The following is a 27,952-nucleotide window of genomic DNA, read 5'->3' on the forward strand; positions in this document are numbered from 1 at the left end:
AGCACAGATTGCTATACTAATCCTCAATTCCTGGAAATCACAGGAACTCAATAATAATAATTGTAACTATAATGAACTATATTCATTAACACTTAACCGCATGTGACTTTACATTGTTCCCTGAATGCTACTGCCTCTCATATGGAACTGAAAATAAGTTCTGTATCTTGAACTTTTAATGATCCCAAGACCTAATACAGTTTGACTCTTTGTTCTTAAATATTATCAACATCAAAGTTTTATTTTTGCCAAAATTTAGGTTGAGTGAAGTCTCTATAATCAAGGTGGATCATCTATATCATCCAGGTTCTGTGTCCTAAGATTCTTACTGGCATTATTATATATACTCTGTTGGCATATTTGTTTACTTAAGTAAGCTCTTTGTTCTTCCTAATCCCACAATGGCTGAAAAAGGAGCTATGGATTTAACAATTAATTCAGGGTTTATCTACTCTACGTGTCTGCAAAGAAATACAATCTACTCATACACTGGAGTGGAGAAAAGAAGATGATTAAAAAGAAGGTCAAAATGAGAAAGTTATAATTAAACACTCTGATATGGAGTACTAATTTTACAAATGATAATGCTATGGAAGAAAAAGGTCAAGCGTCTTGTCAAGGCTACAAGCCTAAATTAGTGATAGCAGGGATCAGGAAAAAAATGCAGCTGAGATCTGAAAAACAACAACAACAAAACACATAGTCAAGAACAGAGTGTGAGGAATATGCTAAGTGTTTCATTAATGCTTCTGGACTAATCTAAGTGACCCATTTGTAAAAGGGAAGGCTGGCTAGAAGTTAACTTTCCTGTAAAATGGCAATAATAGGAATCTGCTTTGCCTGTATCATAAGGTTGTCATAAAGATAAAAACAGATAGATAATACATGGGAAAATGTTCTACAAACCATAATGCACCAATGAAAGCAGTGTTCCTTCTATCATCCTTAACCTGCCTAGTTACTCACAATTACCTTCAGCAAAGTTACCTGCTTTCCCAGTCTTACTTCACTCAGACATCATTTATTGAACAACCATGATGTATAAATCTCTATATGAAGAGCCAGTGCAAATACTAAAACAAAATAAAAGAACCCTCATTCTTCAAAGAGCTTATAGCGTCATTTGTGATATAGCAATCTAGTATGGGAATGAATCATATGAGTAAATGACTCTCAACCATTTTCCAGTTCCCAATACCTCTGCCCTACCTTTATTATCACAGGGAAATCAAATGGAATTTTCAGAGCAACCACTGAAGGATTGTGAGAAGGGTCTAAATTAGCCTGAAAATGATTTACTATTGGATTTGGAAAGAGAAGGTGAAATTAAAGTCAACTAGAAGGTTCTAACAATGGCCTATTTGTAAGATGGTGAGGAAAGATTTAACCAGAGCAATAGCACCAGAAATGAAAAACTAATGCTTTGAGAATCCACCAAGCAGAGGATACTTTTCAGTGAAAATATTCTAAGCTGCTACAAAACTGAAGGGAAAGTAGATAGCAAGAAAGAGAGAAAAGAGGAGAAAGAAAAAGGGAAGCAATACATGATGCAGAAGAAAAATGAGAACATATGAGAAGAGGGGTTTCATTAGAAATTACTTTTTTTCCTTGAGTGCCTAGTTATTTTTTACTATGTGCTGCTCATTGCCTTTGTAAAATTATTTGTGAGGCTTATCTGTGGTAACTTCTTCCAGAAACGAATTCTGTTAGCTTCTGTCAGGAGCCTAAGGATTCTACAAGTTTACAAAACCCTAAACCTAAATCCTAGGCTTAAAGTTTTCTGAACCAGCCAGGTGATGTGATTTCAGATTCTCAGCAATCTCCCCTCACCTATGCTCTTCTTAGCACCAAAGCAATTTTCCTGTACAATCCCCTAGTGGTAAAGGCAGGGTTTATATTTAATTCATGGTAAACCTAAGGATGTAGTCCTTTGGTTTCTAGCTCTCTCATCACACACAAGACGGTCAAAACTAAGTTCCCATTTGCCAAATGGGCAAATGCTCAGGATTAAAACAGCCTGAATATGTGATTTACCCACCCTACTTTACCATAAGTATTAGCCTGACAATTACTTACTATCTTGTTTGTTCAATTATTTTAAGCAGATTTAAGACATATTTTAGCATATATTTTCTGTATATTTTACATAGAAGATTTGATCCAAATAATCTAGCCTACAATATCCCTGAATATTGAATAAAACAATTAATTCAAATCTCTATACACAAAAAATACTGTAGTAAACTAAAGAAATATCTGGTCCAAATCTGCTGGCAATTAGAAAGAAACAAGTATATGAAATTCCTACACGTAGAAAAGAATAAGTATTTGCAAAACTGAGATTAACATATTCATTTGATAGTTACAAAGTTATTTACCACTAAAAACTAAATTATTTTAATAGGCCAACAACCAACAAATACAAAGAAAATACTCCTAATGATGTACATCCCAAATATCAACAAATCTCTTGAATTTTCAAAGCAACATTCAACCTGAATAAACAAGAATAGATTTTAAAAAATCATAAGTTTATAAAATAACCTGTTTTACTTTGCTTTCTAGGATTTCAGTCACAAGCTAGAACAACAAAACTGAAAAATCTTGTTTCTTAATCTTAATTACAGAGGTATAAAAACAAAAAGGTTTGGAATGGTACTTTGATTTATACTGATACTAGTTCAAATTAAAACAAATATTTTAAAATATTTGAACTCTTACTATGTTTATAATGGCATAAAATAATTTGAACAACTCCTCCACAACCAAAGTGGAATATACGCTTTAGAGCATCAAAGAAGGCTTTAGCTGAAGTTTCAAGGTCTCATCACTTATTAGTTCAAACTATCAGCCTAATAGAACTAAAAGGAAAATGACACTATATCCATTATGTGATTTAAGTATAAAACACTGCCATGATAAATATTTGGAAATTCCAACCTTTTATAAAGCATACTTTATGTACAATATCAGCATTCATCCCTTTAGGGTGTACGACGTGGACTGCCTCTGGGGGGAATTTATCTCATTTCATTTTCATTCTACATTCCACTTTGGAGTTGCCAACTAAATTGCTTCTTGGTTTATAGTATAGAAAACTTCATAATGTTTAGCTGGAATTGCTTACTTTTAAAGTATGCTGATAGAAAACCCAATGTGGTCTGAAATATCCTCACCAGATGTTTGGATGGATGTGAAACCAACACATATCAAAAGGAGATCCAAAATACCATTAGCTGTACAACACATAGCCTCATACATTTAACAAGTTCCACTGATCAAAACACATTAAAACGTTTTCAGTGAAATTGAAGTTAGTACATTTTCCATTGGAAGTATTCAAATTCTACCCGGTTTTTGTTTTTCTTTTGTTTGTTTGTTTGTTTGTTACTATCAGGATGTCTATAAATGTCAAGTGATAATGAGCTACAAGTACAATTTAAGTACATTTAATATGACTGGACAATGGGACAATCTAAAATAGGCTTTCCCAATCTTGGTCTGAAAAACAGAAATTTAGTCACTAGAACAAAGAAAATGATAGCCTTATTTCTTTCCACACCAGCCAAGCTATAATCTGGTATAAGGTATTTAATTCTGAGCATTATTATACGTTCAGAAAAATAAAGATAAATGGGATGTACTAAGCAGACAAGAAAAAGGACAGTTATGGGAACTTGGACCCACATAAGAAGAAAAACTACAGGAAATAATATTTATGTCCATGAAAAGAGGTCAGGGCCTTAGTAGTGGGGAAGGGTGTCTACATGGAAAAACCCTTTCCAAATTAAGAGTAGAATTGTAACAAAATAATTGGATTTGTTTTGCATGAATTCCTAAGGAAAAATCTAAAAACAATGGATGTAAAATAGGCTACACGAAGAGAAGTTTTCAAATAGAATTGTCTGAGGATGAAATGGATTGCCATGACAAGTAGTAACAGTCAAGTAGTTACTCTCTCCGGCTGAACAACACAGGTTTGAACTGCTTGTGTCCATTTACCCACGGAATTTTTTCAATACAGTGCAGGAGTGTAAATGTATTTATTCTTCCTTGGTTTTCTAAATAACACTTTCTTTTCTCTAGCTTACTTTATTGTAAGAATACAGTATATAATACATACGATGTACAAACATGTGTTAATCAACTGTTTATGTTATTGGTAAGGCTTCTAGTCAACAGGTTATTAGTAGTTAAGATTTGGGGAAGTCAAAAGTTGTATGTCTATTTTTGGCTGCATGGGGGGTCAGTACCCCTATCCTCTGTGTTGTTGAAGGGTCAACAGTACTTGTTAATCTTACTGAATATCCCATGCATGCACCATCACACAATCAAGCTTCAACTTGTTCTGTTCTCCCTAAACCAGTTCCTTTCTTTGACTACCTGGCAAAATACAACTTCAATCATTCTAGCTTAAATGTGGCCTCCATTCTGCAATTTTCCCCGACATCACCCTTTCTACCAAAGCCCTCCCATCCTGAGAATTAATCATTCCCTCATCCAAGATCATGCAGCACTTTTTGTGTTCTTCTATTGCAATATCTGCCTATACTGAAGTGTGATAATAAAAGATAAGGACTACCACATTTATTTTCCTGGCACCTATGTAGTACCTGGTATAGTTTTAGCCTGTCATGCTGCAGGTAATAGATATGTTCTGAAATGCAGATAATAGTCAAATACCAGATATAGAGTCAGGCTAGATAACTTTTTAAGACACTGAGATTCTATAGTTCTAGGAAACATAGAGACATGTGTAGGCCTTTAACCAGTCATACAGATGATGTTCTATCACTGATACCCCTATCAGTGAGCATGGAAGAAAAAACTATTGTAAACATACCCTTAACAATGAAAGGGAGAGACTCAGAACTAACTGCATTCCTCCTGACAGTAAAAACAAAAAGCTCACCCAGAACTCCTAAGTAGAAGTTAGCACTTTAGACATCCCCGAAAAAAGAAAAACTTTATATATAAATTGATATCCTAAATAATGCAGAATGTTTGATGGATAAGGAAAGATAGTGAAAGGTTGTCAGGAAATATAGGGATATGTGTATTAAACCAATATTTATCAATTATATACAACTATATTATTTGTATTATTATTTCTTATTTCTTATCCTATATCTAGGCTACATCTTAAACTTGTTGACTGATATATGCCAAAACTATAAAAGTAAGGCAAAGCAGGAAAACTAGAGTCTCACCACCATCTCCAAAATGACCAATCTTTCCAGATGTAACTAAATGGACTGAAATTTAAGTTCAAACATATTTAGCCTATGCTATTCCTACTGGGCGTTTATAAATCTCTATTTTAAAAGAAAAATGAGCCTACAAAGACCACAAAACATTCTTTAATATTTAAAAAAGACAAGGAAACACTGGGAAAAAAATAAAGACAAAAAAATGGGGGTTTTTTGCATTATATATTCTATTTTTTTGTAAAGTAAGTCAGAAAAAAAACAATGAAAAAATAAAAACATTGATTTGTCTTAAAAAGTAATATCCAAGGCATTTCAGATGGTCAACACAGATTCAACTTAATCCCACAACTAGAGCTAGTAGTTAATGAGCATAACAGTACCTACTATAGACATTCAGTGATAGGATCCAAATAATAAAAATGCATAAGAAACGATTTTAATTATAATGCTCAATATAAAGTTAAAAAAACCATTCTGCATGATTCTTAAAACTGAAAGACTCCTGTAAATTTATGCAGTCACTGAATGCTTACTGTGAAAAACAAAAAGGATCATTTTAGAAAGTTTTAATTCTAAAAAAGATGTGAGGTGCCTGGCAGTCTTAGTCAAAAGATCATGCTCTTGATCTCGGGGTCATGGGTTTGAGCCCCACCTTGGGTGTAAAGAGTACTAAAAAAAAAGCAAACTAACTTAAAAAATAATTAAAAAAATAAAAAAGTTAAAGAAATGCAAAATTGAATGCATATTATGATTCCATGTAAGTGAATTAAGAATAAAAACAGAAAAAAAAAAAAAACCCACAAACAGCAAAATGTAGGTTCTAGTGTTAAGATTTTAGGTAACTTTTTCTGTTTTCCAAATTTGCTCTAAAGCTGTTACTTTTGTAACTTAAAAAGAATTTTTCATTCAAAAAAACTTAAAAGACCTGTATAATGGAAAAACAGTACTTAAGGTAGAAGACAGATTTCTCAGGAAACAATCCTGTGGTAATTCCCAACAATATTCAAGGCTCGATGAACTTCTTCATGATACTCAAGTAGACAGGATAATGAAAAGCAGGCCCTTGTTTTGAGAAAATAGGGCTATTCTAAACTGGCTGAGTACTCTCGGAGGCAGCTAAAGACCAACGTCAACATACATCTACACAGGGAGGATTCAGTGGGATGTAGCAAGGGCTCTCTGCTCGTGTCTGTTCAACATACACATCAGTGAGGTCACATGCTTAGAGAACATGCTGAGCACATTAGAGAATGACTGCTAGAAATGATCACAACTATAATGGACACTGTAAAACAGAATACGGCTTTTAATTTGGTTAATCACCATAGACCGGATAAATTTAACTTAGATCTACAAGATGGGAACTGAATAAAGACAAATCTGAAATCCTCCAATAGGTCCAAATATTAAAGTATAAAAACAAGGCAGAAGGAAACACGACCGAATGGGCCAAATATCTGAAACAAACTTGGCCATTTTAATTTGTGGCTCAACAGCACAATATGACTGCCAATAAAGCAAATATGATTCTAAACTGCATAAAAAGGGAAGGTGGTAGCCCCGGAGTGCCATATACTTTACTAAACCCACATTCTACAAGGGACATCAATAAACCAAACGCTAAGAGAAAAAGGGCAGTTTTAAAAGCTACATCCAAAATTTTAAGTGGAAGTTTATAAAAAGAGGGATAGACACTTTGATGTTGTTTGGGGTCACAAAGAACTAGAATCAATGGCATGGAGAATCAGCAAGAAGCACATTTGGGTTTAATATAGAGACTGTTCTGACAAGAAAGCAGTCCAAACATAGAGCAGGGTGCTGGTGAAGGCAGCCAGCTCCATGAATGGGAGTGTTCATACAGAAGCATAAATGAGCTCATGTATAGTCAGGGAAGCTACAGAAAAGATACCTGCACTGTATAAAAGACAATAGACTACCTGTATAATCTCCTCCAACTGCTAGACTCCATGATTTGTTAAGCCAACGAAGATATGGTACCAGCACCACAACTATACCAACACTGAAAATAAGAGAATCCCACAAGGAATTTTTCTCATTAAAAATAAGACAAATGGTGATTTGTTCCAGTAATTTGGAAACTGTGAAACAGATGGCACACTCCCTCAAAGCACTGACCACATGCACCTAGCTTTACAACACAGCACAGAATGTCATACATTCTACAGAGGACATTTTTCACATTTTAATATCTCTACAACCAGGCTGCACCTTACAATCTAGGGCACGGGACAACTGTGGTAAGCCAGGTGCTGAGCCATAGCTGTCAGTGCCTAAATCCATGCACAGCTAGTCATCGCTGTTCATGCAGTCGTTACCTCAGTTAAACAGTGAGCACTGCAGGGATTATGTACCTTATCTTTAATTACACTATCATTCAGCATTAAAACAAAAAGTTATACATAGAAAGGAACTAAAATACGTATAGTGACAAAAATTTGGTACTAACTTAAGCAGACATTTTTGTCAATGGAGCAATGTCTACAATTCCATGGTTTTTTCAAAGTAATTTATTTTACTTATACTTTATTTTTGATACATGCACAAGAGTAAAATATGATACAAATCTGTCTCAATAAATCTGAATAAGCTTTGCAATGAGTGGAAGATAAAAGAATTTTAGGTGGTAAGAAAGAACTGTGTCATAGTTTAATTAGAAAAGCTTATCTTTTCCAATGGTACATAAAATAACGATACATTTCAAATCAGTAGTGTCTTAGATTCAATGAAATACAATGTGTTTCTTGCAAATTTGGTGTGTATTTTACACTACACAACCTTTTATTTTTAATCCATCTGTAATATAAATGAATTTTAGAATTGTAGAGTTGGAAGGAAACTTAGAAGTCCTTTGGTCTAACTCAATCGAGTGTATGAATCCTTTCAACATTATACTTAATGTAGTAGATGACAACTTTTAAAGATGCTGAAAATTTCCCGCATTCGACTTCAAAAACATTTAAGATTTATGTTCCGGGAAGGAACCACAAAGTTAGCATGGAAGTGACAAACTGGAAGAATGTATTTGCAACATACATAATTGATAAAAAGATCTGTAGGAATTCCTGTATATCAGCAATAAAAATGGTAGATAGACTGAAGGGACAAGAAAAGGCATTTCACAGAAAGAACACCAGAATATCTAATAACCATATAGAGAGTTTGACTCTATTATTAATCAGAGATATAGCCATATTATATATTCTCTCTTTACAGATTAAAAGGATACACTTTAGTATTTAGTAAAGTAATATAGCTTATTAAAAAGATCCCTGAAATAAATTATTTTGTAAAGTAAATACTCATTTTATAGTTAAAAAGGATAGTTGTAATCTGTTCTCTAAATTAAGACTTTTACACATCAGGTTGTCTTGAAGCAGCATAATATCTGTATAGAGAAAGAAAGTGTATTTTATGATTTCCAAATAAAAAAATATATATTTAACTTATTTTTCTTTTATTACTAGAATTTGCTTACATTTTAAGAAAACACAACATACTTGTAAACTTGAGCGCGGTTTTAGCACAACCCAGTAAGGGAAACATTCACAGTGTCTGTTTCAGAAATAAAAATCTTAATGTTAACTGATGTAGCGGAAACCACTACATCAATGGTTTGCCATTTTATGGAAAAAGACAAGTTAGGGAACAGCTGTTACTAGGTCAAGTGCAATTCAAAATCATTAAGAGCAATGTATGGTTAGTTCTAAAATATACTTCAATGGGTTTTCTAGTTGTGAAGTCCACATGTTGCTCAATAATTCTAGAACTAATCAAAAGCAAAGGAAATAAAGAATTCTCACTAGCCTGGGAACAGTGAAAACCTATTTCAGATTCCCAATTCAAGCAGATGGGTAACAGTTCTAAAGTACACTTATCTCATGAAAATCCCAATCAAGTCACAATGAACACATGCCACAAAAAGCTAAAATCAAGTTTATATTCTATTTGGAGACCATTTAAATTAGTGACTGCAAGTTCCATATTTTAAAATGTCCATATATTTAAAAATCAAAGAATAAGTTTGTCTTTTTTTAAAAAGCTAGTTACTAAAGACATACATAATTGTATGTACTGATAGACAATGTGGATCTATTTAACAAGTTTCATCTTAATGCTATCATGCTGTGTGAAAATAATGCTATCTGAAAGGAAAAGAAAAAAATAAACCATACAAGTTCACTAGTTCCAGTTCGTAAATGGACAAAAGAATTGCAAGAATATTCAGAAGTCCAAAAGAGGCTGTTCACAGATCACTAGATTTTTAGAATCTGAAAATTTTGTTATATTTTACATTGTGTTATTATAGATAAGTATACACATAAACCCCCCATGGAATAATGCCTCGTCTGCTGTGTTTCGGAGAAAGCAAAACAGATGGTTCTAGTCAAAGCACTTTAACAACCCCCAGCTTTCCCACCTATCTATGAAGGGGTGGCAGTGTGGGAGATGGCTAGGAGGAGGAGGAATGTTGCCTGGACGAGAAAGAGGGTGGCAGTTTAAATCAAAAATAGACAGGTAGAGCAGTGAGGGGTAAAACGGAATGTAAATTATGTTTGGCTTTAAATATAAGAGTTTTAATGTTTTATTAGTAATAAATCCACCTTTTCCCCCTTAAACTGCTGTCACAACATGTATTAGTGGCCCCTGACAAATGCTTGAAATCTTTGCCATCATTATTACACAGGAAAGGCTTTGAAAGAATTCCAAGCAATCCATCCATGTCATACTTTGACAAAGCAAGTGAGAGGCAATGGGTAGAGAAGATTTAGCTCTGAATAAGAAGTGAGAAAGCTTTAACTCTAGTCCCAGTTCTGCCCCACAAAAGCTAGCTGTATTTGACCTAGGGCAACTTAAGGCAAGGAGCTTCATTTCTCTGAGATTCCGTTGTCTAACATGTAAAATGAAGGTATTAGACTAGGATTCCAATTAGGAGAAGGCAGTCAGCAGTCTAGATGCTGAGGATAGTGACAACAAAAGAAATGTCAAATAAATAAATTGTTGCCATTAAGTATCAACTATAATTAATTTTTACGTATATTTCTAAATTTTGTACCATAGCTAAAAAAAAAAAAAAACATGCACACACACAAAAAAACTTCAATAAGCTACCAAAAGTACGAGAAAATACAGTATAAAGCTGATAAATATTTCCCTATATTAGTAAAAACAAAAAAGCTAGGACATTAAGAAAATTACAAAGAAGTCATTTTTGTAATTGTTCTTCAAATAACGGAAATTTAGTCACAAAGAAAGTATCCACTTGAAAATTTTTAAGCTTTTATTGTAAATAGCAAAAAAAGACCAATCTAAGAATTTGTATGTAATTTATAACTTCATTTAGAAACAAATTCTTAAATCCTCATGGTAATTGTATAGAAGAAAGGGGGGAAATCTAATTTTTACATGATTATTTGAGTTACACTTATAGCAATCACTGCACAAAACTTTTAAGACTTCCACTAGTCATATAAGGAAGCTAATAAAAAGCTCAGAGTAAATATTTTAGGAATGCCCTAATTGGGGTTAATATAAGATTGATAAAAGCTTGAAAAACCAACCTAAAAACAAGTCTGCCACCTTAAAGGCATAAAATGCCCGTAAGTGGAAAACAAATCTGGATAATTAAAACTAACTGAATCTATGCTAGTTATAATGTTGGCATCTTTCACTTGGGAAGATAGTATTTAATATAATGATAGCTAAGAGAAGACCTGCTTTTATCAGTATGTAGTATTTTTCTCTGTATTTTATAAACCCTAGAAATAAATTCAAATAAAAATTAATAAAAAATGAACACCTTGGAAATTAAAACTTATTTTTTTCCGCCAGATGATGAATTTGGACTGTGCTACTGAAATTAGGTTATCTTTTAAAGATACTTTTTAAACTTTCACTTTTTGTTTTCTAAATTCATTGTCTAAATTTAACCACTACATTTTGCATTATAAACTCCCATTTACCATACATTTAGTAGAGCCCCAAATACTGATAAGTGGCAAACTCTATTATCCCAAAAACCAAACATACTTTAAACTTAACTACTCTAACCAAAATCCTTCCCCTCCCCCCAAAAGCAACAATTCATCAAATAGAAATTTATGGAAAGTTGTACTTTAATGAAATTTACTTATAATATTTAGAAGCTTAGCTTCCATAATCTGCATATTCAATAGAGTCAGGGCATGAAAATAGTTTGGTTGGTTTTTCCCTGATGAACAAATCTGGGGCACAACAGATTCTACTGCAATTGTCTAGAAATTTCAAGAAATAAAGCATAACTACTAAAGCTAAATATAGAAACAAATTAACAATGGCACCTAAATTTATTTATATAGCTCAGAATTAATTTATGGAAATGCACGCATTACATGTAAGAAAAATTAGCATGTGCTATTCAGAAAACTAACTTATTTTATTTACTCAAATTTCTATTTCACAGAAAATATTCACATACTAATTTTTTCACAATAGCATACACACAGACACACTGGTAAAAGTGTGATCAACGACTTACAGAGCATTCAACTTTAGTCTGTACTTTCCAACAAAATGGACTATAATGCTTTTTCCATCCTAGAGTTTCCACTATTCTGTATTAAATTTTTAAAAAGGCATAAGCCCATTTTAAATTGTGTCAAATATTTCTTGAGAAAACCATTATATACTAAAATCTGTCAATTGATTCTTCCCAAAACTACAGTTTTTAAAAGAGACTGAACTTTTCATCCTTAATTTTTATTAATGTTTACATTTATATTAACAAGACATAAAATTTATATCAATAAGTATAATACCACTGCAAAAGTAAATCATATAATCATAAGATTTTAGGGCTGAAAGACATCTTGGAGAGCACATAACCTCTTTCCTACTTCCCAAAGTCTCACACCCCTTTTACAGATGAGGAAAATCGAGGTGCAGGGAATTTACATGTCTTGTTCAGAAGTTTTGCTTTTACACGACTAAAAACATTCTGACAAGTCTAATTCCTTTTACTTCTCTTCATAAAGAAAAAATACCCTGTACCAGTATTTAGAATGTTTTACATTTCAATATATCAATAACATATATGGTCAATGAGGCTTAAATCAGAGAATAATTATATAATTAAAATGAGGTAAATATATAATATCAATTGTCAATATAGTGAAATTCTAGTTCATGTGTCAACCATGTAATTATCTTTCAGATTTATTATAAATATCTAAGACAATTTGCAGACGTTAGTCGGGTTTAACTATGGGTTTTCTTAATGTCTTCAATGTTCCAACAATCAATATTTTCATCGTTGTAGTGATGTTTCATTAAGATATCTGTATATGAAAGAAACTATTTTATTTTTAATTTTGTGAAGTTCTATACGTAAAGGTCTGAAGTCACAACTCAATTTAAATAAACTACAAGACTATTCAGTGAGGGATATGGTATGTGGCAACAAACCTATGTCTTTACCTAATACAGATGGAAGACTGGAAATATAAACTAAATGACAGCCACAAATCTATATAACTGAGAAATCAAGATACCACATATAGCATCAGGTCACAGAGCTATTAAAAAAAAATACTCAAACAAACATGTGATTAGGACACTAACAAATGCCATGCTAACATCTGGAATTAAGATTACTACAGTAGAGAAAATCAAATGCCCCTAAAAAGTAAAGGCAAGCATTACATCTCTGAACTTGCTGTTTTACACAAAGAAATGTAAATCTTAACCAGAAAATTGATTTCACTAAAAGTTTTCAATGAATGTAAGGAAATGAGTAAGATGAGTCACTCTTTGTAAGCAACTATTTTACTATAAAAGAAGATAAAATTAAACTGCAATGTTTCTATTAAATATTTCATGAGCATATGAACTGACACGGGGACTTCTTTTTGAAAAAAGTAACAGTGTTCAATGTCAAAAAAATTCACTAACAAGTTTTTACTGAAAATACAAAGTGTAATTTATGTAATTCATTCAAAAGAATGAATTTTTACTGGTTTTCAATTTAAAATCTCCAACCAGATAACTGTGTAACTGTAATATTTATGTTGTCAGTTAAAATACATCTTTTCCCATATGACACATCTATAAATTCTTCCAGAATTAGCACGGCAGAAAACATACAAAACAAGAAAAAGAAAAATCAATGAAGCTTGTCAAAAGAGAAAACTCAAAATGACAAGTTAATATTTTACACTTTGGAGACTTTTGTAACTGTGTTTTATGGATTAGTCTCTGGATCTTATGCCAATAAAGTCGCACCACCAAGACTCATCATCATGAAAGATGTCCAATATGATAAGTAGAATCCTCAAGAAGAAACAGAAAGAAAGAAACAGGGGGGAGAGAGAACACTAGAGATATAAAAGAATCTTCCACAAAATGACAGAGCACATCACATCAATGTGAAATCATCCCTCAAAGAATACAAACTATGGGCAATACATTTATGAACTTAAGTGTTCAATCCAAAAATAAAGATGCAACCTATAAAAAAAGAAAAAGGAATTTTTAAAAGGATAAATTTGGTGCCAAAATTGGACTTTCGGGCATTTATATTAATTTTTCCACTGATTATTAATACTTCATAAAATATAATGGTTACATGAGAAAATATGCTTTGGGATTATAGTCTCATCTATCAATTTAAATAACTTTTTGAATATTTATAATACTTTAAAATATTTTATCAGATTTTTTTTTAAAAAGCACAATTTGGATATAATAAGAATGAGAAACTAAGAACTATAAACACAAATATTTTGACTGTATAATTTCAAATGATAGAGTGCACGTTTTTTGATCAACTTAAATCCTACTTAATTACAGTTAACACAATTAAGAAAAAGAAATCCTCAAGACAAGTATTACATAAGCTGTTGTTATTTGCAAGTATCTAAAATTTTATAGGATTTAGTTATTTTACAAATGTAAAGCCATCACAAATTATAATTGGTTATAAGATGCCATAAATTTTGAAAGACCTCTATAACTCATATAAAGTCTATTTTTCTAGTTTAAAAAGTATATCAAAAATATTTATAAAGTACATCCTTTCTAAAATCCATTTAAAAGGTTATAAGCAAACTGAAAATTTTAATAATTTAACATTTAATTATTTATGAAAAATATTTATAACATTTTATAAAAAAATTGATGTGCCAATGCTAATATTAAAAAAAATCAATATATTGGTTTAAAAAAAGTTTTAAAACAATGTTCTTCTGTTAGATTTGCCTACTTTAGACATGATTCTTTGAAACCAAGCAGTTGAAGGAAGTGGTGTTGCAATACTACCCTTTTTATGAAAACTGCAGCAGTGAAAAGGTCACATAAATAATCTGCATGATACTATCCCATTAAGAAAAAGCACACAGTCTAAATCTAATACTGCCAAAAAGGGACAAAAAGTATGAAAGAAAAAGTATGCTGTCACCTGCAAAACATATTATATTCTGGTTAAAAATTGTTTCCAAACAGCAGATGTCAGTCTAAAACAAATTATATTTATATCCAAATCTAAAACAAATATATTTGATATTTTGATAATGATTTATAAAGAAATTTACATATAATTGTGATTAATTTGAATATTCCTGACTTTGGTTTTAAGAACTGTATGACTGCGAAAGTTCATCTTATAAAATTCCATTTAATTAATTTGAAAGCCCACAAAATTATTAAAAAATTACCTTTAGAACCAAATTAATGCAAAATTTTTAGTTCTTGTATTTATACAACCCACAACTAAGAAAGAAATCAGAGTAACACAGACCTATCTGTGTATACAAATTGAAGTTAACAAAAAAGATTTTTTTTAAAAAAGAGACTATATATACAGGGCTATCTTCTTTTTCTACTGATATGACAGAATATAACCATTTAATCATTAATAAGTAACAAGCAGCAGCCGGAATATGTTTTATGCTTCATTAAAACAACATTGAGTCCCATTACAGTGCACAGCAAATGGGGCTGGAAACCACCGCACACCCTGGCAAACCACATTCCCTTCTAACCTCGTTTGCTTGAAGCAGCTAGAGAGTGAATGGCAATATACTCTCAAGTAAGCCTTTATTAAGTATGAGAAATAAATTATATTAAGTGTTATTTTTTGAACCCAGAAATAAGGGGAAGGGTTGTTAAGATATCAAATTTACTAAAAAAATAATTATGTGAGAAATAAGTTGCTGTCACAAGAGAGACTTGCCAGACACTGCATTTGAGCAAGTTGTTATACACACCTTTGGAATCAATTTTGTGACACAGAGATTAGTCTGTGGTACTAAATCGCATGAGAGTAGATCAGAAAAAAACTAAAGGGTACGGAAATGTTTTCTTGAACAACATTACCATTACATTAAAGGTATTAAGGAGCCCTTATTATGTTTATAACTAGTAAGATACTGACATGATTCGATAGTTCAGGACATGTTACAAATTGCTTTTTTATAACTTGCCTCCATATCTCAGGTTTCTAATAAATACGATTTTACTTCATTAGATCCTCATGTCTGTGATTTTACCAAATTCAATTCTACAACTTGAAAATTACCTTGGAAATTTGTGGGAAGCCACAGAAAGGTCCTCAGCAACAGACACATATTAAATATTAATTATAATGATGACTGTCATCTTTTATAGTGATTATGTCATTATTTAGGAATGCTAATTAAGACATAAAATGACTTAATTGCAAACGCATTCTGAAGAAATATATATTTGCACTTGTGTGTTTAATAGCAAATCCAGCATGGGGACCAGACCATAACAGACTGCAGTTCTATTTTCTAAAATGCTGACATTTGAGCAAATGTTCCCATGGAATGTTTGTCTGATTCGTGGACTGACATTTCCTCTTTGTAACTTGCTTAACTAAGAAGGAGACATGCAGGCCAAACTCTACAGTACCCTCAGGCAGCAGGCCATTACTTGCCGCTGCAACTTGTGTATGGTTTCTCTTTTACTTCCCTCTTTCCCTACCGCCCCTCAGCCCTTAGCAGTCTCTTTATTTTGACATGCATATTATCTTAGCTGATTTCTATCATCTTACAGGAGTGGATGACATACCTTAAAAGATTAAGCCTTCCCACCTGGGATTTGTCCAGAAATTCAGTGTATTATAACTTCTCATAGCCTTCTTCATTCTCCTATATTCTTGTGTTATCAATAGTGGCTTTCTTTCTTATTTTATGTGTAACTACAGGACATAGGCAGCTACTTGATATAAGTCAGTTTATACTGTCATTCATCTTTCATTATAAGAACAAGGTTGACTTCCGCTGTCTGTAACACTTTGCTGCCATCTATGTGTAGAAAAGAGCACAACACTCTTCCATGCACCAGAAACCTCCTGTTCCAAAAAGAATCAGGGCTCCAATCTAGAGAGATGACAAGTGAAGCGTCAGGAATAATTTGCTTCCCCACAAAAATGCCGAAGCTTACCAGGAATTTCTATAAACAACTTTCTAACACTGAAAGAGTAAGTGAGGATGCATTATTTAACATAAACCAAAGCCAATAGTCTTTTTCATTATTGCTGTTGATAAATTTTAGCTAATATGGCAACTTCTACAGAGTTAGGTTTGGAAAAGAAACAGTGACAAGAAAAGGTGAAGTTTTGAGTCACTTAAATAATTACAATAAAATGAATTAATTTTTGCAAAAGTGTAATCTAAATAATATTGCCAAATATAATGAAAAAGATCATTTAGCCAAAACAATTTCACAATATTTAATATGAAGCAAATGTATGAAGCGACCAGATAAAAAAGTATTTATTCAAATTATTTAAACTACCAATAACTCAAATACTGTGATCTAATAATTAACCACACTCAAATATTCTTTTCTAGAGAAGACAGAGAAATACATCAGAACACTGAAGAGCCTCTCAACCTCCCCCTCAGTAGTGCCTATATTGGTTCTGAATTGTCCTGACAAATGTCAGTTCAAAAAAACAAACGAAATCACTCCAGTGTGAGCCATACGGGAAACATAAGCAAAACAAACAAACAAGCAAAACTTTCCTCTACTAAATCATTTAACAACCCACACAGTTAAGGTAAAAATTGATATTTCCAATCAGGACTAATGATACGTGTTAATAGTCCTAAACAATGTTCCTTAAATGTTTGTCAATACTATTGATTTCTAAAAGACATTTTACTGTTAAAAAAAAAAACAAACTGGTACAGATATGTAAGCATATGGGGGTGGGAGTAGAAAGGAGACTCAGGAAAAGGTTTTACCCTGATTTTACTATACAGAATGAAAAGTTGACCCTGACTGCCTCGCCTCAGCCAGTCTGCCATTTACAATAACTGCATAACTGCTATCGACACAATATTTGTCATCTGGAGAACACTTCATTTTAATCATCAACACATTTTATTGTAATCATCAACACTAGAATCATAGAGAAGTTGAGCTCATCATTTAAAATTCAACATTTTTTGAAGAATTTTTGGTCTAAGTTATTCTAATGACAAACTTAACAGAGTTTAGCAAGCCAAACCAAGCCTTTGTGCATATTTACCTGTAAATAAAGCAAATTTAAGCTCATCATGGATGATTTTTTAATAACATCCATAAATAATGTACATATTGTGTGAATGTTACTAAAGAAGGTAACATAATGAAGTCTACTAATCTTTCATGTTAGACGTTTTTCAAAAAACTAAATTATGGCTATTTTCTTAGAATTTATTTCTCTTTGGCACTGGTATCTAATACTTAATAACTTAAGTAGAAATTACAAAAGAGATTTTATGCATTCAACTTATTGAAATACAAAAGTTTCATTTTATTTTATTATACCAATTTTAAGGATCTATCTTTAACAAAGAGAATTTTATAAACTCCACTTGTATTAAAAGAATATAGTAGGAATCATATTTGATACCAAGCCATATGAGGTGTTTAAAAGAGCAGTTAAGTTTAAATTCTTAAATTTACACACAAGTGTTTTGTGGGTTTTTTTTTTTTTTTGGAGGGGTGACTACAGATACATCTAACTGTGATATTAAACAAAGCATAATCTATGTCTACATCTTAATTTATACAAATTACATATTCCAATCTAATTGGGAATCCAAAAAGTTTTCATCATTAAAAATCCAAAACAAAATGTTTCACTCATAAAACCTACAATGTTTACTATTTGTGTTTATAAATACATGTAGAAATTGATATTAAGATTTAGCTATTTGCATTAATTTTGGCTTAATTGTTGCAAAACTAAAAGAATACTTAAGATTTTATTTAATAGTAAGTGGATTAAGAGTGCAAAACCCAACAAACATACCTTTGTGTGGTCCACTAATTATAAGCAAAATTCCAAACGTTATTAGCTGTTATCAAAATTACAATACCACCTAGATCTAATAAAACAGAACAATCTGTTTGAACAGGGAGAGGAGAACTTTCATAGAGTGTTCTCTCTCATATAAATTCTTAATGGACTATAAAGGACTTTTTAAGTGGTTTTAGATTTGAATTCAATTGCTCAAATCCGTAACAGGCTTCCAAGAAGAATTTGAGCCAGATGACATACAGGGACCCACAAGCATTATAAAGTCCTGCTCTACCCTCATGAATGTAAGATTAAAAAAATGCTAAACTTCTTCCTAAGAACCATAGGAACTGATGAGCGATATTTACATTAGTGGAGTTGATGCATTGTAAGCATAAACGTTAAATTATAAAATGAAAAGGTTTTGTACTATAATTTCCTTGTAACAAACTAAAGTTGTTACCAAATTTATTAAAAATCATGGGGACTGTGCCCACACAGGTGATGAACCCTGAATCAATCAGAAAGAAATGGAGGCTTAGAGAAAAAAAACAAGCAAAACTGCAACTTTACTTGACCATAGAGGTTTATAATCACCCAAGCTATCTGTCTACGGAGAGTAAAAGCAACCAGTAGTTGCTCTATTCATCTGGCTCACTTCACTTGTAAGAGAGCTAATTTTTCCAGAAACAGACACACTGTAGTATGCATGGATATTAGATCTAATTGCAAACACACCTTATTAATACTCAGATTCTCAAAGTTGCACTCACTGCTGTTTACGAAGTAAAGCCTTCCACCCATTAGCTACCTTCATAATTTCAATATTAATAACTTGCTAACAACTAGGGTGATTTTATGCTGCTCTGAGCACACACAAGAATTACATATAAAAAAAGAATTACATATGAAAATATAAGACTAATTTTAAGCCTCATAAAATACATAAGCCTATATCAATTTATTTATCTGCTAACAAAAGAAGTTCTCTTCAGAGGCCAAACAAGGAGTTATAATTTGTGTATACGAGTATATGAACAAAAATAAATTAGCAATATTTAAAAGGAAACATTTACTTTTAAATCTTAAAAAACAGATTAATTGATAATCTAATAGTCAAATAACTGAGTTGGCAATTTATTTTTTTAAAAAGTACCCAAATAGGAAAGAATCATTCATTTTGGTTATCAAACTATTGATTCTTCTGCTTCTATAAGCAGCAAATATTATTAGCTTCCTATAGCTTTTAGGGAAACTTACACACCAGCATAGTATAGGCACTCAATATAAAAATTTTTATTGAACTATCCTAGCCAAAAAGATCGTAATTATTTCTGATGACTTAGTACTGTAGATTTCTATTTTCCTTCTATACTAATTTTATTTTAGTATTACTTATGTGCTAACATTTCACCTCGCATTGTTGTATTTAGGGATCTTCTTTGCTATGCAAACACTACTCATATGGTATTAATTACAACCAGTTTCCTCCATCAAGGAAGAAACAATGCTTTTAACTCAAACCTATTGCATCAAAACTTTGTTTCGTTGTAATAAGTGGTGGGAATAAGAAGAAAGGTGAAACTTCAAACATCAGAGTCTTATGTTCTCTTCCCCTGGTATTTCAGAGACACTTTCCCCACCTCAGTCTTCTTAGATTAGCTGTGTGACAAGAAAACCAAGTGGCGTCAGCTCTGAGTTCCACCCTAGACAGTTGGCTCTGACGCTCATCAAATGGAAGTCCCAAGCTGCGTTTTGTAAAATAAGGGCTTGAGCTGGCTCAGTGCCAAGATCTCTTCCACCTCAAAATACTATGGCCCATTTCATAAAAATCAAAGGGCCCAAAACATCACTTTCTCCTTTATAATATGGCATAACAAGCTAACATTTCAGTGGCAGGAACTACAGGCATCTGAGTGAGGAAAACATTCTTACATAAAATTTCAAACAGCCAGTGTGGCAAAGGGCAGGCCTCTATCACAAGCAGGTGAAACAATGAATGGTATGTAGATTCCCTGTGTTACCTTAGTGGGCTCATTTCTTTGAATAGTTTGCCTCATGTTAGCCTAAATTATGATAGCACACTGGGATTGGAGGTAGGGAAGCAGAATAGCCACTTTGCCTTTCCTGGCCCCTCTCCCTTGTTCCTACCACATTTATTTGGTAGCCTTCCCCCTCAGGATGGACTGTGCCACCATTCCCAGAAGTTACTACTGTAAACAGCATGGTCAGGAGGGCCTTGCTGAGAAGCTGACATTTGAGTAAAGGCTGAGAGTAGTTAAGGGAATGAGTAGGTAGGTATCTAGGAAAGACTATCACAATCCAAAGCAAGTGCGAAGGCCCATAGGTAGAAGCATGTCATAAGGATCCACAACCTAAGGTAGGTGCTCATTTTATAGATGAGTAAATGGAGGCTTAAAAATGCTGAGCACTCTGCCAAAGTCACATATCTAACACATACCATGGCCACAGTCTGAAGCCAGAGAAAACACTAAGGCCCAGGGTCTAGGGTAGGCCTGGATCTAAAGTTTTAGAATGTGTCCTGGGAATTCTATCTGCACCCCTGATTTGAGAACCCTTTCCTATATCACAGTGTCTCATGAAAACCTCGCTCCTTTCTGCCCCATGACAGTCATCTACAGGTTTCCCCCACTATCCAAAAGTAGACCATCTAGGAAAACTTTCATAAGCCAAAATGGCATAAAGCAAAGAAACAATTCCCATTAATTTATATGGAATAGTTTTGAGCATTCCCAGACCCAAAAAATAACTTCTCTTAGGCTTCCCTGATTCCTTAGGACACATCCTGCTTAACAGATGCACAAAAGTCGAGATAAAGCACAGATGCTCACAATCACTTTTCGAAGCTATGATGCTGAGCTACTGAATGTAGTTCCTGGGGAAGAAGCATGATGCGACCACTCTCCCTGCTCAGGGTGCATGCTGCTTCACTGCAAAACAAGCGCTGAACACTATTTTTGCTATTCACCTATTTTTTTTTTTTAAGATTTTATTTATTTGACAGAGAGAGACATAGCGAGAGAGGGAACACAAACAGGGGGAGTGGTAGAGGGAGAAGCAGGCCTCCCATGGAGCAGGGAGCCCAATGTGGGGCTTGATCCCAGGACCCTGGGATCATGACCTGAGCTGAAGGCAGACACTTAATGACTGAGCTACCCAGGTGCCCCGATATTCACCTATTTTCATAAAAGTGAAAATTTTCTTCAGATTTCTTTTGATTAGTGGTAACAGGTACTAATACAGGTCTTTCATAAAAGCAGAGTGGTAGAATGGGATCTTTCAAAAAGTGGGGTTGGGGGATGGGGATACTCGTTCTAACACTAACAATGGTTTGCATCTGTGAGCCTCGTCCTGCATCATCGTGCTGGCATTGGGCCTGATAAAAGGCAGCAACCGGAAGAGGCGCTGAATATCTGTAGTCCACACAATTTGATTTAATGAAATCTAACATGCAGTTATGTGGGACATGGAGCTCTACCCTCACCCACAATTAAGGATGTTCTCACTGTTCCCTTCCTAACAGCAATAGTTATGCCCCCCTGCTTACTCCTCATTTTCCTGCTCTACTCACACCTCCTTGTCAGCCTCCTCAGGATCCCCTCCCCGCCAAAAAAGGAATGAATGATCAAGGACACAGAAGAACAGTGCTCTCTGCCATTTGCTCTGGGTTTTTAATAGGCCACCTCTTACCCTTGCTATGATTACACGGCAAAAGGCCACACTGCTGCAATTTTATTTTGTTCTATAACTGGGTTAGTCAGGCAGTAACCAGATGTTCAACCTAGGCACCCGCCCTTTCCTATCATAATGCAATTCTCCAATGCATTTAGTCACCTGTCCCCCTCCCTCAGTGAGAGAAGCCACAAGAGGTTTAGGCTTCCTGGAGATAAATATGGGGGTCAGCTCTCCAGCTATAAATTTCAACTCCTAGGACCAGCCAGGAAAAAGCCACTGGAGATGACAGTCTTTACCTCGGGTAATTAAATTGCTCAGTCCCCTTCCCAGGGGCCACTTGTCTAATTCCTGTGCCTTTTTTTAATTCCCAGCTTCATTGCCAGGCCTGGTTTTTCTCTCATCTCTCCCTGATTCTAACTTGGTGCCTGGCCACTACACTAGCCACTTGGTTCACAATCAACTCTGCTTCTTGCCTAACTTCCTGGGCTAGAAGTCCACAATAAGGACAATTTAGATTCAGCCCTTTTGTGCTTCCATGTCCACAATCTGCTAACTGGTCCACACAACCAGACAAGGAAATTCCACTCCCACTCCTGCTCCCACTCACTCAGCCCTGCCCCAGTTTACCTTCTAGGCACTCAGGTCTCCCAGCTGTCATGAAACAAAATTAAACAAATAGCTTACAGAGAATTGAAAAGGAAAATAATAAAGGTCATTAAAGGGTTAGAAATTAATGAAAAGTATGGAGTTATTCAATTTGAATAAGACAAAATTAAAGAATAAGATAGAATTAAAGATAAAGAATTTTCTTAAATAAAAAAAAGACTTAATAAATGGTCTTCAACACTGAAAATCCTTCTCAAAACTGAAAAGAGAAAACAACTTTCTATCTCCACTGATGACACAAGGAAAAAAAAATAAGCTTAAGAAGAAACTTAGGTATGTGGGGAAAGAAAAATTTAAGGTGAGAACTATTTTACATTACAATTGCAATCATTCTCTTGAATGGTCTTTCAAATAAATTATAGAATACAAACATCTGAGTTCCAATCTTGGATTGGCCAGCGATTGGGTGGGTGACTTTGAGTAGATAATTTCATTTATAAAATGAAAATCATATGAAGTCATTTCTGAAGTTCCTTTTAGCTGTAACATTCCAAGACTGCATAATTTTCATTTCTTTGGGAAAAAAAAATAAAGGCAATTCCAACATAACACTGTGAGACAAAAGGGAGTAATGCTGGACTAGATTTACTGTAGAAAGATTTCGTCCAACACTATGGTTTCAAGAATGACATGAGATTACCAAAGAAGCTTGAGGAATGGTGGAAAAATCCAAAATCATGACAGTAATGAACACAGAACAGATAAGAAGCTGAAGACAGAAATTACTGAAAAACTATTATTTACACAGTTAAAAAAAAAAAGAACAATAAAGCAGGCTCTTGAAACATTTTCCCCATCAAAATGGGCAGGACTAAATGTTGGATAATTTGTTCCTACTTGGATGATGTCATCATGCTAGGTTTAACTACTTTTAATAACTAGTACATTTCCGTCATCTCTCACTTTCTCCCACATAAGATCAAATCAGCCTCTCAATGACCCACACTTCATGAGTCATAATTTTTCTGTTTATGATTCAGAAAAATGTCTTCAGTCAGTATTTCCCAGACTGCTGTGGGTTTATTCCAAGAACCAATTTCATCTTCATTGGTTTCCTACAGGAAACCAGACCAACTTCCTATTATTTTATTTTCCTTACTTTTAGCATACCATAGCCCACAGCAAATTAACTGGAAGTGAGAGTGATAGAAGACTTTATCCTGCACAAAGAGAAGCCAACATAAACAACGCCCAGTCTAGAAGTCACGGATTCAAAATTAAATATAAAATGTGCTAATATTAGAAACTTCCTTCAAAAAAGCTCCAAACCAAATAATAAAAATGTATTTTAATTAACCTTACTGTAAGTATTCCACTGTCAGAAAGAACTTTTGTTTAAGAACTACTGTCTAAGAATACAATAAATCCTACAAAGCTGATTAACACTAAGAAACCAATTATTTATATATATATATATATATATATGTATGCCTGTATGTGTTTTCCAACCTAATCCCCTAGCAAGCTGCTAAGAGAACAGGGAGACAACTAAAGCCCAATACAGAGCCTTGGAGTGGTCAGGAAACAGAGCAACATCCCCCTAGCAACATGGCAGTCTGTCATCCCCAGCTGCCATCACTCCAGCCCCTGCCCCACACCCACTCTTTCTATATCTGACACTAGATCACAGCAGAAATAGTGACATGGAACATGGATTTTTAAGGAACATTTTATCAGTGGTTTGTACTCATACTATTCCTCTAAAATACTAGTATTTCTCATGGACTACACAGAAAAAGATTTGTGAATGTGAAGAATTTTGGTATAAACATATATCAGATTCTCCTTAGACTCTTTCCATTCTCATCACTCCTGATAACAGGTATAGTTTTAGGCTTTAAAAGTTCACAAGGTCACTAACTGGCAAGGAGCAGGATAATTTTATATCAAATTCAAAAGTTGATACATTAAAAAAAAAGGCCTAAAAAGAATGCATATTAAATATGGATAAGCCAAGGGACTTGAAACATTAAAGCAATGGTTCTCAAAGTGAAATTCCCAGACCAGAGTCAGCATTACCTGAACATGTCCTAAAATGGAAGTTCTCACCCTATTCTAGACCTAATGAATCAGAAATTCTGGGGAAGGGCCCTGCAACCTGCAGCTGATGCTAAAGTGAGCCTTATCTATCATATTCTTTCTTCCTTCTTACACCAGGAAATTTCTAGAAAAGAATCCACTCAGTTTGCATTTCCCTCATTAACCCCTCAACTTCTAAACCCTCTGTGCCCTGGCGAACTCCTCTATCATATGCTAAAACGCTCTTTTTAGAAGTATCTAGCACTGCTGATATTCCCTCCTGCTTAAAATGGCCTGACTTTTTACTTCCGTGACACAATTCCACTCTCCTGGCTGTCCCTCTCCTACTTTCCTGTCATCAGTGACTACTCTTCCTCCTCCCATTCTAAATGCACTCATGTCCTGTAGGTTCAAGCTTCAGTCCTCTACTCCTCTTTCTCTATCTGCCTCCTTGCTATCTCAAGAATTCCCAGAGCGGACTTTACATCTCTGTACCCCAAATCTCTCCGAAACCTCACAACATATTTTAAACTACCTTATGACCTACTTCACCTGAATGTACTTCAAGTACTGCCAGTAGAATATATCTAAGAGGGAATTTTTCATTTACCCTGCCTGACTCCAACAGTCCCTCCAGGAATGCCTGCTTCTACTATTGGTACCATTAGTCATCTGGTCCCCTGGGCACTGCATTGCTTCTCCTCTTCCCTGGCTCCCATATCTTATCAGCAGAGAGGTCAACCCTACCAGGCATCCCATGTCATCCACCCCATTCCCACCAACTTCCAACAGTTTCCTATATGTCTTCTGAGCCCTACCACTAGACTTACCTGTAAAACTCATCTCTCAATCTGTTTTCCCCATAGTCAAAAATATGCAGAGGCTGCCCAAAGGTAGCCCAACTTCCTACACAGCCTTACGTCACATTTCTTTTCAACAATTTTTTTGTTCAGCTAATCTAGAATGCTCATCATGTTACAGACATACCCAAAGTTTTCTCACTTCTGACTCTGGGCCTTACATCACTACCTCCATTTCAACTAGCAGTTCCCAGTGACTATGTCTGCAAATTTCTTCCATAAACCTCCTCCCTGACACCATCATAATGCCCTCAGACTGAAGTTCTCTCTCACCCTTCTCTAAAGACCCATAGATATTAGCGCCAGCCTCACTTGCCACAAATCATCCCTATACCAGTTCAGAACCTCCACAACAGAAGTGGGTTTTATACATCTTTGTGTCTTCCATTCCACCACACATGCAAATATTTGTTGGAGGGCTAAATGATCTTACAAGTCAAAATTCATATTCAATTAAGCACCATTTCTGCCAATTAGCTGGCCTTCAGGAGAAGGAGGCAAAACACAATAAAAACAGACAAACGTCACATACACAGCAACTTGAATGAAATGACTCAATTTCCTAAGCTTTCTACACTTACAGTGCAACCAGCCTAGAATGATACCCAGACAGTAATAGGCTCACTTCAAGTAAGATAAGTACAACAGACTTTTTGAATTACAAAAACTTTTTGGAAAAAGAAGAAGATTGGTTCATTTAACACTAAAGTGACAGGGGAGACCTTCTATAAATAAATCTTCATAAAATTTCCTACATCTTTCCCACCATGCCAGTTTATAGCTCCAGGGGTAGTAAACTATCTATAATCACAAAGGAAAGTTCTTAATCTAAAGGAAATTGAATAACAGAGCATTCATACCAAAACATTCAAATTTTGCCTGGAAGATACTCTCACGTTGATCAAGAAGACCAAGAAGTGACTAGATAAATTATAATGTGGAAGATGGACTGATTGCTCCAGTTAGGGATAAATAGTCTTTACACCTGGAGTAATAGAGTGACTACTTCTCTACAGAAAAGAGGTGGTAATCTCTCCTGGCATAGTATGCATAAGATACCCTATAAAATGAGAAAAGATATTCATAATCATTTAGAAAAACAGCTCTGCTCTAACTGAAAGACCCTGATAACTTTCACAGCCCAAAGGTTAACACTGGATACTGAACAGAATCATCACAGATTAAGAAAGGGGAAAAATTTTTTTCCAAGACAGCACAGATAAGAAGTATCTTTATTGATATGTAGCTATCCTTCAAGGATAACATTTTAGAGAAAAGTGTAAATTATGAGGATTTATATACTATTTTTAAATTTAATATTATAAGACTGGGTTAACCACTATATTTCTCTCACTATATTCCACACCTGGTTTCATTTTATTTAGTTTATAGTTTCTCCCTTAAACTAGCAGAGATATAAAACAGGCATATAGATTCCATTCCTTCTAAAGTTGCGGATATGGAGGAATACAAATCACCTTAAGTATTTCTGAAATAACACTGCTGAATTCGTTCATTAAACAGCAAAAACAAAAAAACAAACAACAAAAAACTGATAGATTCTTCGGACTTTTTTTGGCAGGATGGCAGGGGACTCTTTTAACTTAGAGTTATTTGCTTTTATTTCTCAGCTCCACTATTCTGATTGAATAAGTGTCTAAATAGAACTTGTATCATTCCTGGCTTCAGGTTTCACTCACTCAAGTGAACACTGGGATATAGCAACAAAAATGGAAATTTGAAATAAGCAGATTGCTAGAGCCCTAGGGATGGGCTTCTCAGGTTTACTGCAATTTGTTCCAGAAAGAAAAACTAAAGAGAGGTAGGTGGACTACCAGAGTATCTGAATTAAGGGAAAGAAATCAACATTAGCTGTATCATACTGAGGAGAAAAGAAGCTAAAAACAGTTTTCCTTCCCATGATTTTTACTACTTACAATAAAAAGTTAATTCAGTTAATTTTAACATATTATTGAACTCAAAAAATATTATTTTTTCAGCCAATAATATAACCACTACCAAAAATTAATATTAAAGTAGAAGTTTTATTGCATTACATTTTCCAACATTTTAACAAAACACTTCATTCACAATGTGATTTGAAATGGCAGAAAACAGACTACAAGATTAACCCAAAATAAATGAATACTGCTATTTTAATGTTAGCAGTAAGATTTTATATTGCTCAGTAA

At 34.0% G+C, this 27,952-nt stretch overlaps 1 protein-coding gene across 2 annotated transcripts in view; it reads right to left on the reverse strand.

The window, feature by feature from the left end:
* Positions 1–27,952, reverse strand: part of GMDS (GDP-mannose 4,6-dehydratase) — a 652,731-nt gene that overhangs the window by 445,873 nt on the left and 178,906 nt on the right. The window lies entirely within an intron of this gene.

The sequence above is a fragment of the Zalophus californianus genome, chromosome 7 (genome assembly GCF_009762305.2).
Source record: "Zalophus californianus isolate mZalCal1 chromosome 7, mZalCal1.pri.v2, whole genome shotgun sequence".
In the NCBI taxonomy this organism is placed as follows: Eukaryota; Metazoa; Chordata; class Mammalia; order Carnivora; family Otariidae; genus Zalophus; species Zalophus californianus.